Source organism: Mirounga leonina, unplaced genomic scaffold, assembly GCF_011800145.1.
Source record: "Mirounga leonina isolate KUSES-001 unplaced genomic scaffold, KU_Mleo_1.0 Mir_151, whole genome shotgun sequence".
NCBI lineage: Eukaryota > Metazoa > Chordata > Mammalia > Carnivora > Phocidae > Mirounga > Mirounga leonina.
The window spans coordinates 3,400,521-3,410,369 of NW_023270377.1; the positions used below are offsets into that span (position 1 = coordinate 3,400,521).

General features: G+C 46.4%; 1 long non-coding RNA gene across 1 annotated transcript; it reads left to right on the forward strand.

Annotated features, from left to right (window-relative positions):
• The first annotated feature begins 6,640 nt into the window (after nt 1-6,640).
• Nucleotides 6,641-9,050, forward strand: LOC118011907. Its single transcript, XR_004679559.1, has 3 exons — nt 6,641-6,854; nt 6,980-7,144; nt 7,580-9,050. It is a non-coding gene; the product is annotated as an uncharacterized LOC118011907 (long non-coding RNA).
• The last annotated feature ends 799 nt before the right edge of the window (nt 9,051-9,849 follow it).

The window sequence follows — 9,849 nt, forward strand, 5'->3', positions numbered from 1 at the left end:
TTCCTTCCTTCCTTCCTTCCTTCCTTCCTTCCTTCCTTCCTTCCTTCTCTCCCTCCCTCCCTCCTTCCTTCCTTCCCTCCTTCTTTCTCTTCCTTCCCATCCTTTCCCTTTCCCTCCCTCCCTCCCTTCCTTTCACCCTCCCCAAAATATCTAGGCTATGTCCCCAGTACTAGGGATACACTGTATAAAAAAACAGACACAAATTTGTGTCCTTATGGAATTTGTATTCCAGTATGGGAGGTAATTCAATATGATCGCTAAGTGGATTAAATTTAGGTGTCTTTTGCCTTGTAGTGGAACCCCGAGGACCTGTGTTTGAATCTTTACTCTGTTCACCTTCTATATGATTTAAGACACTTAGCGTCTCTGAGCTTCAATTTACAAAATGCCTGGGAGGATTAAGTGTTTTCTCACAAAATATGCACTGCTCCACAAGTTAATACATTATTATCCATGGACACATAACTGAAAACTGCAGATCTAGTAAGCTTCATGGCATTTACATGGCGGTTGGATTGTTAAATCCTATAATCCAGTACCCTGTGTGTGGGCTCCTTTGTCTTTGAGATGAGACAGGAGTGATTTCCAAATTGAGGTCAAAGGACTTGCAGATGAATTTCTTGGGATCACCCCCAAACCAGCCTGTCTTTGAGAAAGCCTTCCATCAAGACATGGAGTTTCTGCTTGAGCTGTGGTCACAGGGACCTCCAGTTCTATTCCTTCCACTCCCTTGGGGAATGTGCCAAAGATTCAGCCAAAAGCCTCATGATTTCCAACATTGCTCATGGTCTCAACAAGTCAGATCATTTTGGAAGTGAAACAACGTTACATTTTACATTGAACCTTCATTAGTAAAAGGAAATTTAACTCCGAAGCCAAGGCAGGACCCCTATTACATGGCAACGTAGGGCAAAACTTGTGTTGTTTGCTTTGAGTTGTTTCAAATGTATAGTAATTTCATTCTGATTTTGACTGTACGATAATAGAAGAGGTGGACAATTTTCTTCAGGCCTCTAGCATTTGCTTGCCTAGAAACCTCTCTTTGTCCCGGACTTTTCTGCTCTTCATCATTAACCCGACCCAGGTCTCATCTGGCCGAACTTTGACGTCCATCTCTCTGCCTACTTTTTCCCACAACACCCAGAGTCCTGTCCCAAGCTAGCAACAGCCTCTGGGCTTTGCCTCTGTGAAGTCAGATGTTAGGAACTGTTGCTTTAAAAAAGTTCTTAATTTACTTTATGTGCCGATTTCATGTAGACAGAGCAATCAACGGTCATTCTTGGAATATTCTGATTTTCCATTTGAAAATAATTATGATTTTCTGAAGATGGTAAGACCCTCAATTATTTCAGCCAATTAGAATATCAATATTATGAATTGTTCTCTATTTTGGAAGAAAAAGAAGTAAAAACAAGATTAATATCAGAAACTTCTTCATGTAACAAGTATTAATTGAACACCTGCTGAAGGTAAGACATTGTGTTTGCCCTCAGGGTCCCGCTGTGGACAGACGGACATGCCAGCTGTCTCCGTGGGGCCTGTCTCCGCGGGGAAATGGATCAGAAACTAACAGGTTTATTAATGGGGCCATTATCCCTCTTGTTCAGCCCAGACCATTCATGCCTGACCTTGCACTCCTGTGTCCCTCCCCTCAGTCAAAGGGGGTTGTGAGTTGCCCCCTAGAGGCTGTCTAAAGATTGGAAGTGGACAAACCATTTAGGAACTTTTTAACTAACATAGGTTGAAACAAAAAGATTATTTGATTAACCCTCCAATTCAATTAACCAGAAACCTAGCCCCAAGTTATTCTAGTTAATTGAGGTGTGATACAGACAGTCAGAAAGGGCTAACTATACCTTTTGGAGAACTTGCGTGTTTGCAAATATTCTCAGCAGTATTTCCTCTGTGCCTCCTGATTATCTGGTGAGGTTGACAATACAAAGTATTGGACTGACTTTACAGTTGAGTAGGAGCGTAGGTTTGAATATGTCCTGTGTGGTAGAGCCCTGTTCTACTGACTTCAAAATCAAATTAAGAGGACTAGTTATTGAAAGAGTGACCTAGATTATGTTGCTAAAATAAGGAAATCTCAGTAAATTCAAGTGCACAGGATGTGGATTGTCCAGAGGGAGTTCCTCCCAACTAGGGCATGAGTGACCTCATCCAGAGACTACAGGTCAACTGGCTTATTGTGGCCAATTTTTCATCTCAAACCACTGGTGTGGGTGACCACAGGAATTCCTGAAAGATACAGATGTGGATGATTCTCATGGTTTGGACTGGGTGCTTCTGAAGATATTTCCCTTCTGGGTAGTTCTTTGGGAGGATGTCCTATGACACAAGGTGTGGGGGTGGCTTCTGGAATTTTCATTTACTGGATCTTCCCAACTAGATTAGCCCCCACATATACAATAGTTGTCAAGTTTGCTCTAATTCCAAACATGCACAGAAAATTTTTTTTTTAACCCAGGTGCAGAATTTATATCATCCCTTTGAAATTCCATCCAATTAGTCTGGACTCGATCTTCCTGTTTCCTCCTCTGAAATGAGAGGGTCAGAGTGGAGGCGAAAAGCCGTTCACGCTCCAACTGTCTCCAGTCCTGTGGTGGTGGGGTCCTACCTCGTCATGAGCTGCAATGTAAGTGCCGACCAGCATGCGGAAAAGACCTTCCTTGGGAACCACTGGTGAGTGATGACCAGAGAAATGTCAGGGACAAGAACCACTTGTTTTTTCTTCAGCATGTGATGAAGCTTTTGGCTCAAAACGATGAGTGTGGGCACAGCCAGCTCCGTGCATCTAAAGCTGGTGTCTGAAGGAAGAGGCCATCCTAGAGGGGCTGGCCCATGACGCCCTGGCCTCCGTGCTGTGAGCTACCCCACCACCCACAGACCTGTGACCTCTTGTCATCTCTTCCCTTTCCTCCAGCAGGAGCCCCCTGCTCCCAAAAGGTGCAGACCTTCCACCTGGGTTCTGAATCCTCTCCTCTCTTCCTTCAAAACTCTCCAACTGACGGGTCTCTCTCTCTCTGGTCTCACTAGATTCTTCTCCATCATTCCATTTGGCAATGTTAACTCTAATATTTCCTGTCCTACAACAAACCAACAAAACAAAAGGCACAGCAACAATTTCCCTTAATTCCGTGAACTTCTCCGGCTACCCGTCACTTCTCAGCTCTAGGTTATGGTGAAGCTTCACCTTCTATTCAGAACCGCTCTAACCAGCCTTCTCTATGCACTGAAGTGGCGTTTCTGCAGATAATCAATGCCTACCATGTTGCCAAGTTCCACGGATATGACTGTTGTCATCCTACCTAAACTGCTGGTGGGTTTTGATACCCCTTTTTTTAATAGATTCTATTTATTTATTTGAGAGAGAGAAACTGAGAGCCAGAGCAGGACCAGGGGGAGGGGCAGAGGGAGAAGCAGACTCCCCGGCGAGCAGGGAGCCCGATGCGGGGCTGAATCCCAGGAGCCTGAGATCATGACCTGAGCCGAAGGCAGACGCTTAACCGACTGAACCACGCAGGCGTCCCAGGCTTTAAATACCCTTGACCTCATTGAAACGTTTCTTCCTTCCACTGCCGTGACTCCTCCTGGTTTTTCTTCTGCCTGACCCGGCCCGAGTCTGTGTCCCTGGCCCGGTCTCACTGTCCCCATCGTGCCTCTCAGCCCCACACGTGGGTGCAGCATGCACAGTGTTGCTGTGGTTCAGGGGGTCTTGGGAGGAGTGACGGAGGAGCTGGAGCCAGCCTTCAGAGCTGAGAGGCAGTAAGAGGTGAAATGAGAGGGGTCTCCCGCTCCAAAGTAAAAAATGCCCTAGCAGAGGGAGCAGGACCCTGTATGCAGAGACAGATTACAAACGCAGTATATGCAACGAGGAAAGGTCCCTTCGGTATTTAAATACACTGCAAAGCAATCGGAATGCAACGTCACCAGGTTATAGTCAAAGATGGTGCAACAGCAATTTCTGTTCCTTTAACTTGTGCTCTTGAGGGCAGGGGACAAAATCAGTCCTGGCCAGCGTTTGGGCGGTCACCAGGCGCCGCACTGCTGGGCAGCAGGGAGCAGCAGCTTCCTGTGGAGACCACAGTCAACGTGGCTACAACCGGGGGCCCCGCCAGCAGGTGCGATGCAGCGCCGAAAGATCCATCTCCTATCCATCAGCTCGTCTCGCTCCTGGTGGTCAAGCAGGAGCTGAGAACAAAATGAAGGAATCAAAAATCAAAGGCTAAGCTTTGTAATTTAGTTCAGTAAATAAGCTGGCGGGGTGGGGGGGGGGGGCAGTGAATCCGTTTCAACAGAGATGATGAATTTGTCAAATTTGTATTAGTATCCCAACCTCACCTCTAACAACAATTATCTTCTACTTCATACTATAAATGCATGGAGAAGAGATTCTAGATTCCATTCAGTGTCAGGGCTGATGAGGGTGAGATGCATAGCACCAATCAGTTATTAAAATAATACGGGTAGCAAGCTACTGTTTCCCTAAATACAGAGCAACAACGTGACAGTTTTCCTATTTTTTATTGTACTGAATAGTTGCAGGGAATGAAGGGTGAGTCAAAGGTGTACATTTTCAGATATCTATTTAACCTATAGAATTTTCATGTTCCACTATAAGTTCCTGAAAAAAAATAGGCATTTATTCCATGCATCCAGCTTAATTTAAGTATAAGGGTTTATAACCATGCCCCAATCACCCTGTGGAGGTCAACATTCCAGCTCCCAGAAACAGCCAGGTAAGTCCTGAACAATTTTTAAGTCATCCCATTCTGCACTGTGACTTAGGAAAGCAAATGTGCAGAGTCCCGTCTTCGAAACCGGAGCAGTTCCCCAAGTCCTGCTGTATTCCGGTCCCGAGCCTCACGATACAGGTCACTGTCATTCCCATTGCGGGTGCGGGTGGAGCTGGTGTTTCTGCTCAGGTCACAGCTCTGCTGGGGATGTTAGAGTTCCCAAGGTGAAAGGATGTAAATAGAGGAGTTTCTGTATACTGAGCAGAACTGAACATTCTCTGTGAAAGTGGGAAACGTGGTGAATAGGTAACAAGAGATCTAGGTAGATGATAGAAGATAATAGGCAGATGGATAGATGATAGACAGGCAGAGGATTGACAGACAGCCGGGGGTCAATTGCAGGAGGAAAGCCAGGTGTCATCACACTTCTGTGAAAATGACTTGTCCCTCGCCTGCCTCCTCAGGGACCTTCGGACTCATGCGCCTGATCAAGTCTCCCCTCCTGCTGCCGGAAAGCCCAGAACCACATTGAATCTCTCCTCCGGCAGGTGTAAGGACCCTCATAGGCTGCGTCTCGGGTGCTGACTTCAGTCCTGGATCCCCTCATTTTATTGTTTTTCTTTTCCCTATAGTTTTTGTTTTAATTTAGTCTGCTGTTTATCTTTATGACCTGTGTTTTTAAAAAGGGGGATGGAGTTGGGAGGTGCGGGCGGCAGGTGGGCTAGAACACGGGGCCAAGGAAGATGACAGGGTGAGAGAAAGGTCCCTGTCCAACAGATGTCCCATTTTGCCCAAATCCACACAATCTGTGCTGGAGCTCACCAAATCACGGCAAGTCTGTCACCAGGCCTCTGAGGTGAGCTCAGCGCTCCCCCAGCACATTGCGAGGGATAAAAGGAGTCTCCCTGGCTCTGGCAGGCAGTAAGATCTGAAGGAAAAAGGAACACTCCTTTCTGAGCCTGTTGCTCCCACGGAGCCTTCCATATCCTCTCCATCTCCTCCCAGACATGGGCGAAGCGGGGGTCACAAGCCCAGGCCTGTCAGAGCCCGAGTAGAGGGCCGAGCGTGCTCTCTGCTCTCCCCAGACAGCACACTGTGGCCTCCGGGGAGTCTTCCAGTCGACATCAGGAGGCTAAGTCCTTCCCCCACTTGGAAGCCAACTGCCCAGTATGGAAAAAGAATTCAAACTGTAATTTAGAGTTTTGCAACCAGGCTTTTACAAACAAAAGGGTGATGCACAAGCCACTGGGAACTCAGGAGCCCCCTTCGCCTCTGCTCTTAAGAAAGAAATACTAATATTTACTGAATCCTTTCAAACATAATCCCACGCCATGTTTCCTCAGTGGCTGCATTTGCAGATGCATTAACTAGGATTCTTTCTACATAGATGTGATATTTATTTATTTATTTATTTATTTATTTTTTAAGATTTTTTATTTATTTATTGAGAGAGATAGTGATAGAGAGAGAGCATGAGAGGGGGAGAGGCAGAGGGAGAGGCAGACTCCCCGCTGAGCAGGGAGCCCGATGCGGGACTCGATCCCGGGACTCCGGGATCATGACCTGAGCCGGAGGCGGTCGCTTAACCAACTGAGCCACCCAGGCGCCCTTCATTTATTTATTTATTTATTTATTTATTTATTTATTTATTTATTTAAAGATTTTATTTATTTGAGAGAGAGAGTGAGAGAGAGAGAGAGAGCACAAGAGGGAGGAGCGGGAGAGGGAGAAGCAGACTCCCCGCCGAGCAGGGAGCCCGATGCGGGACTCGATCCCGGGACTCCAGGATCATGACCTGAGCCGAAGGCGGTCGCTTAACCAACTGAGCCACCCAGGCGCCCCTAGATGTGATATTTATTAGCCATGTGGATAAACGCTACAGTTCAAAGCACCTCATCACACAGTAATTGTGCCCAACCAATTGGTGTTTTTTTATGTATTTATATCCCGCTGCTTGGGGCAGCTGTTCAGTCCAGGCAGCTGGCTTTATTGTTTGACCTGAGGGGCAGGGAGAAGCAGGGAAGAGTGCGGTTTTGGAGCTGACTACATGGGACACCACTGGTTGTCGTCATCGGAAGCGTGGACATGTTGCCCAACTTCTCTGAGCCTCATCGTGTGAGTAATATGCTGATGGTGCACATTTCAGAGGATTTTTGCAAGAACGAAGAAGGAGTCTGTGAAATGTCTGTGAGTAGGTGCTCAGTGAATGACAGCATCTTTGTTCCTTTCAATGGGTGCAGATTCTGTGCTCAGTGTCCCCTTATCCAGAGAAGTGGTGGGACTTCCCCAGGATTCCATGGCCAGGGAGAGACTGAGGCCTGAGCTGGGCTCCGTGGACCCTGCCCTGCGGACCCAGAATCTGAGCTCTTTGCTTCTTGAGGAGCCCATGCAAACAAGGGGTCTTGGTGAGTTGTGGACTCTCCCCTACAATGTGCTGGGGGAGGGAGACACAGTGTGCCAAGTGCAACGGACAGGGAGGGGATAGAGACTGTGCCCGGAAAGGGAGGCAGGCCTGCCTGTGAGGGTGCCGGGGTGACGTGGTCCCAGAGGGGCTGAGGAGCGTGGGGAGAGGGGTGGGGAGGCGCGCCCAAGAGTCTGGGGCGTCCACAGCATCCCCCAGGCTCGGCTGCAGGAGCTTCTGGGAGCCAACTGCGTAGTGTGCAAGACCCGTGTGCTCCCTGCACACGCAACAGGCTGTCGGGCCAAAGCTGGATGGCCGGGACAGAGTTGAAGCTATTTCAAGAACTGTCTTTGATATATAAGAGCTGAGGTCTGGAAACTTCTAGAAGAGGCAAACGCCTTGCCCGGTGTGACAGCTTCTGAGTTATTTTCTTTGGCAGCCGATCCTCTGTAGTTGATCCAGACACGCCACCACCCAGCCCTAATGGCTTCCAACCCGAGCACTGACCCAGTGGAGGAATGACGCTGCACTTGGGCAGCCTGAGGGTTCCGTGGAAAAGCCATTCCCATGGCAACAGACCCTTTACCAAAGAAACGGTGTGAGGTCACTTGGGACAGAAATAGAACCGTTTTCACCTTCTTTGCTCCAGGATAAAGGGACTTGGTGTTTCTGTCAGTCGGCAGAAAAATAAGAAAGACTCTCTACATTTATGAATGAGGATAATTATGTAAAATTCTTACTGCACTTACGTAGCTGAACGTCTTTCCAGAGAAAGTTGTTAATTGTTTATTGCAGAGGAAGTGCAACGACTGAGCACCAAAGAAAAACAGGATTTCTGATCTATCAGCTGAAAAACAATTTAATTGATGGAAATAAAATCTGCAAATCTGAGAACAGCATAATTTGTTTGCCGTAATTATGCAAATGTTGTCTGTCCCTGCCCAAGCTAGTCACTCTGTTTATAAAGCAGTGGAGGCAAAGACTATTTTTAACAATGTTTTTCTTATACAAATAGTAAATATTCTCTGAGGAACTCTGGAAGAACAGAAGAGAGCATAAAGAGAAAATAAACTCTGGCCCAGAGTCCACGGCTGATCCTCAACTCCAGGTGTCATCGTGATATCCCTCCTTTTATTCTGCATTCTGTGTTCTTGGAAAAGTGTAGCCATTTATATGATTCTTCATTTTTCTTCTCTTAAGATGATACCCTGGATATTAATATTATGACTACTCTTCATTCTGTGTTTAAACAAAACTGTAAGAGTTTATACTTCTGAACAAAATTAAAATATGATCATTCTATTACAGTAATTTATAAATTGTGTGCTTTTCTTCAGATAGCATTTCATTAAACTGCTTATAGCCTATCACCCAACCACAGCCAGCATCCATATGTGGTATAAAGTCTTCTAGCGTGTGTCCATGTAAGGATGTGTGGGAAGCACACTGCAACATGACTCATATCATGGTTGCATGCACTTTCATTGCTTGGCTCTGCAGTTATATATTTACTTTGGGGGGCATTCCAGCTTCTCATTATTATAACAGGGAGGTGAGTAAGAACTACATCTGTGTGATGACTGCCCCTTCCCATAATTTCCCGGAAGCCTTCAGAGAGGCCACCGGGCATGTGATCAGATTTTCTACAGACTGAAACCTTGTTACTCTCTCCCAGCAACAGAGATACTTCTCCTCTACATCTCTGCCCACCAGGGGGTTCATGAATCTTCTTTTCATGTTTCACCTAGTAGTTCGGAAATTCTAATCTTAATTATTCTAAATTCAGTCTTTGGTAAATTAAGTTCAAACACTTCTTAATACATTTATTGGCCCCTTGAATTTCTTCTTTGTAATTCCTTAAATATTTCCCCTTTTCTTTATATTTATCCTTTTCTTTATATTTATCCTTATCTTAGTGATTTGTGAATGTTTCAAAACATTAAGAGTATCAAACCTTTGCTGTGTACTTTGGACAATTTCTTCCCACTTGTTATTTGTCTTTAAACTTGATTATGGTGTTTCTAGATATGCAAAGCGTTTTTACTTGATGTAGCAGATTATTCCCTTGATGGTTTTTGCTTCAGGTTTTGCTTAGAGAAGTCTTTGCTACCCTCGGATATTATAAGTCAACGAATTCTTCCTTAGTGATTTATGCTTGTATTTTAATCCATTTAATTTAATTTATTTTAAGGCAGATAGAGAAGCAAGGACCTGATCTGTAGGTCTAGCGTGAATGTGGCACCTTTTTTGGCAAACAGTTTTCCTGGTAGTGTCCTTTACTTGTCAGTTCCAAGGACCACATTTCTCTCTTTTCTGTTTATATGGGAAAAGAATTCGCCCCCAAATCACGGAGCCCGTGTGAACAGAGAGGTGCTGAAGACATGCTGTCTGGTCCCTGCAACCCTGCACGTACATCTTCTGGGGTGCAGGGCGGGAGGCGGAGGCCGATTCGGGGACCCGTGCCAACTCTCGCAGAGATTCGACTCTCACTGCACCTCTGACAAGCTGTGTGGCTTTGGGCAAACTGCCTACTTTTCTCAAGTCCAGTCTCATGGACAAAGACGAGGCGCAGACCACAAAGTTCTCAGGTTCCCCGGGGCCCTATAGACCCTGGACGCTGGACACAGCGGCGCTGCTTTTGTGGGCGAGTGGGGCCTGGCTCTGCATGTGCCAGGCCCCAGGGAGTTAGTTGGTGGATCCTCTGCCCTG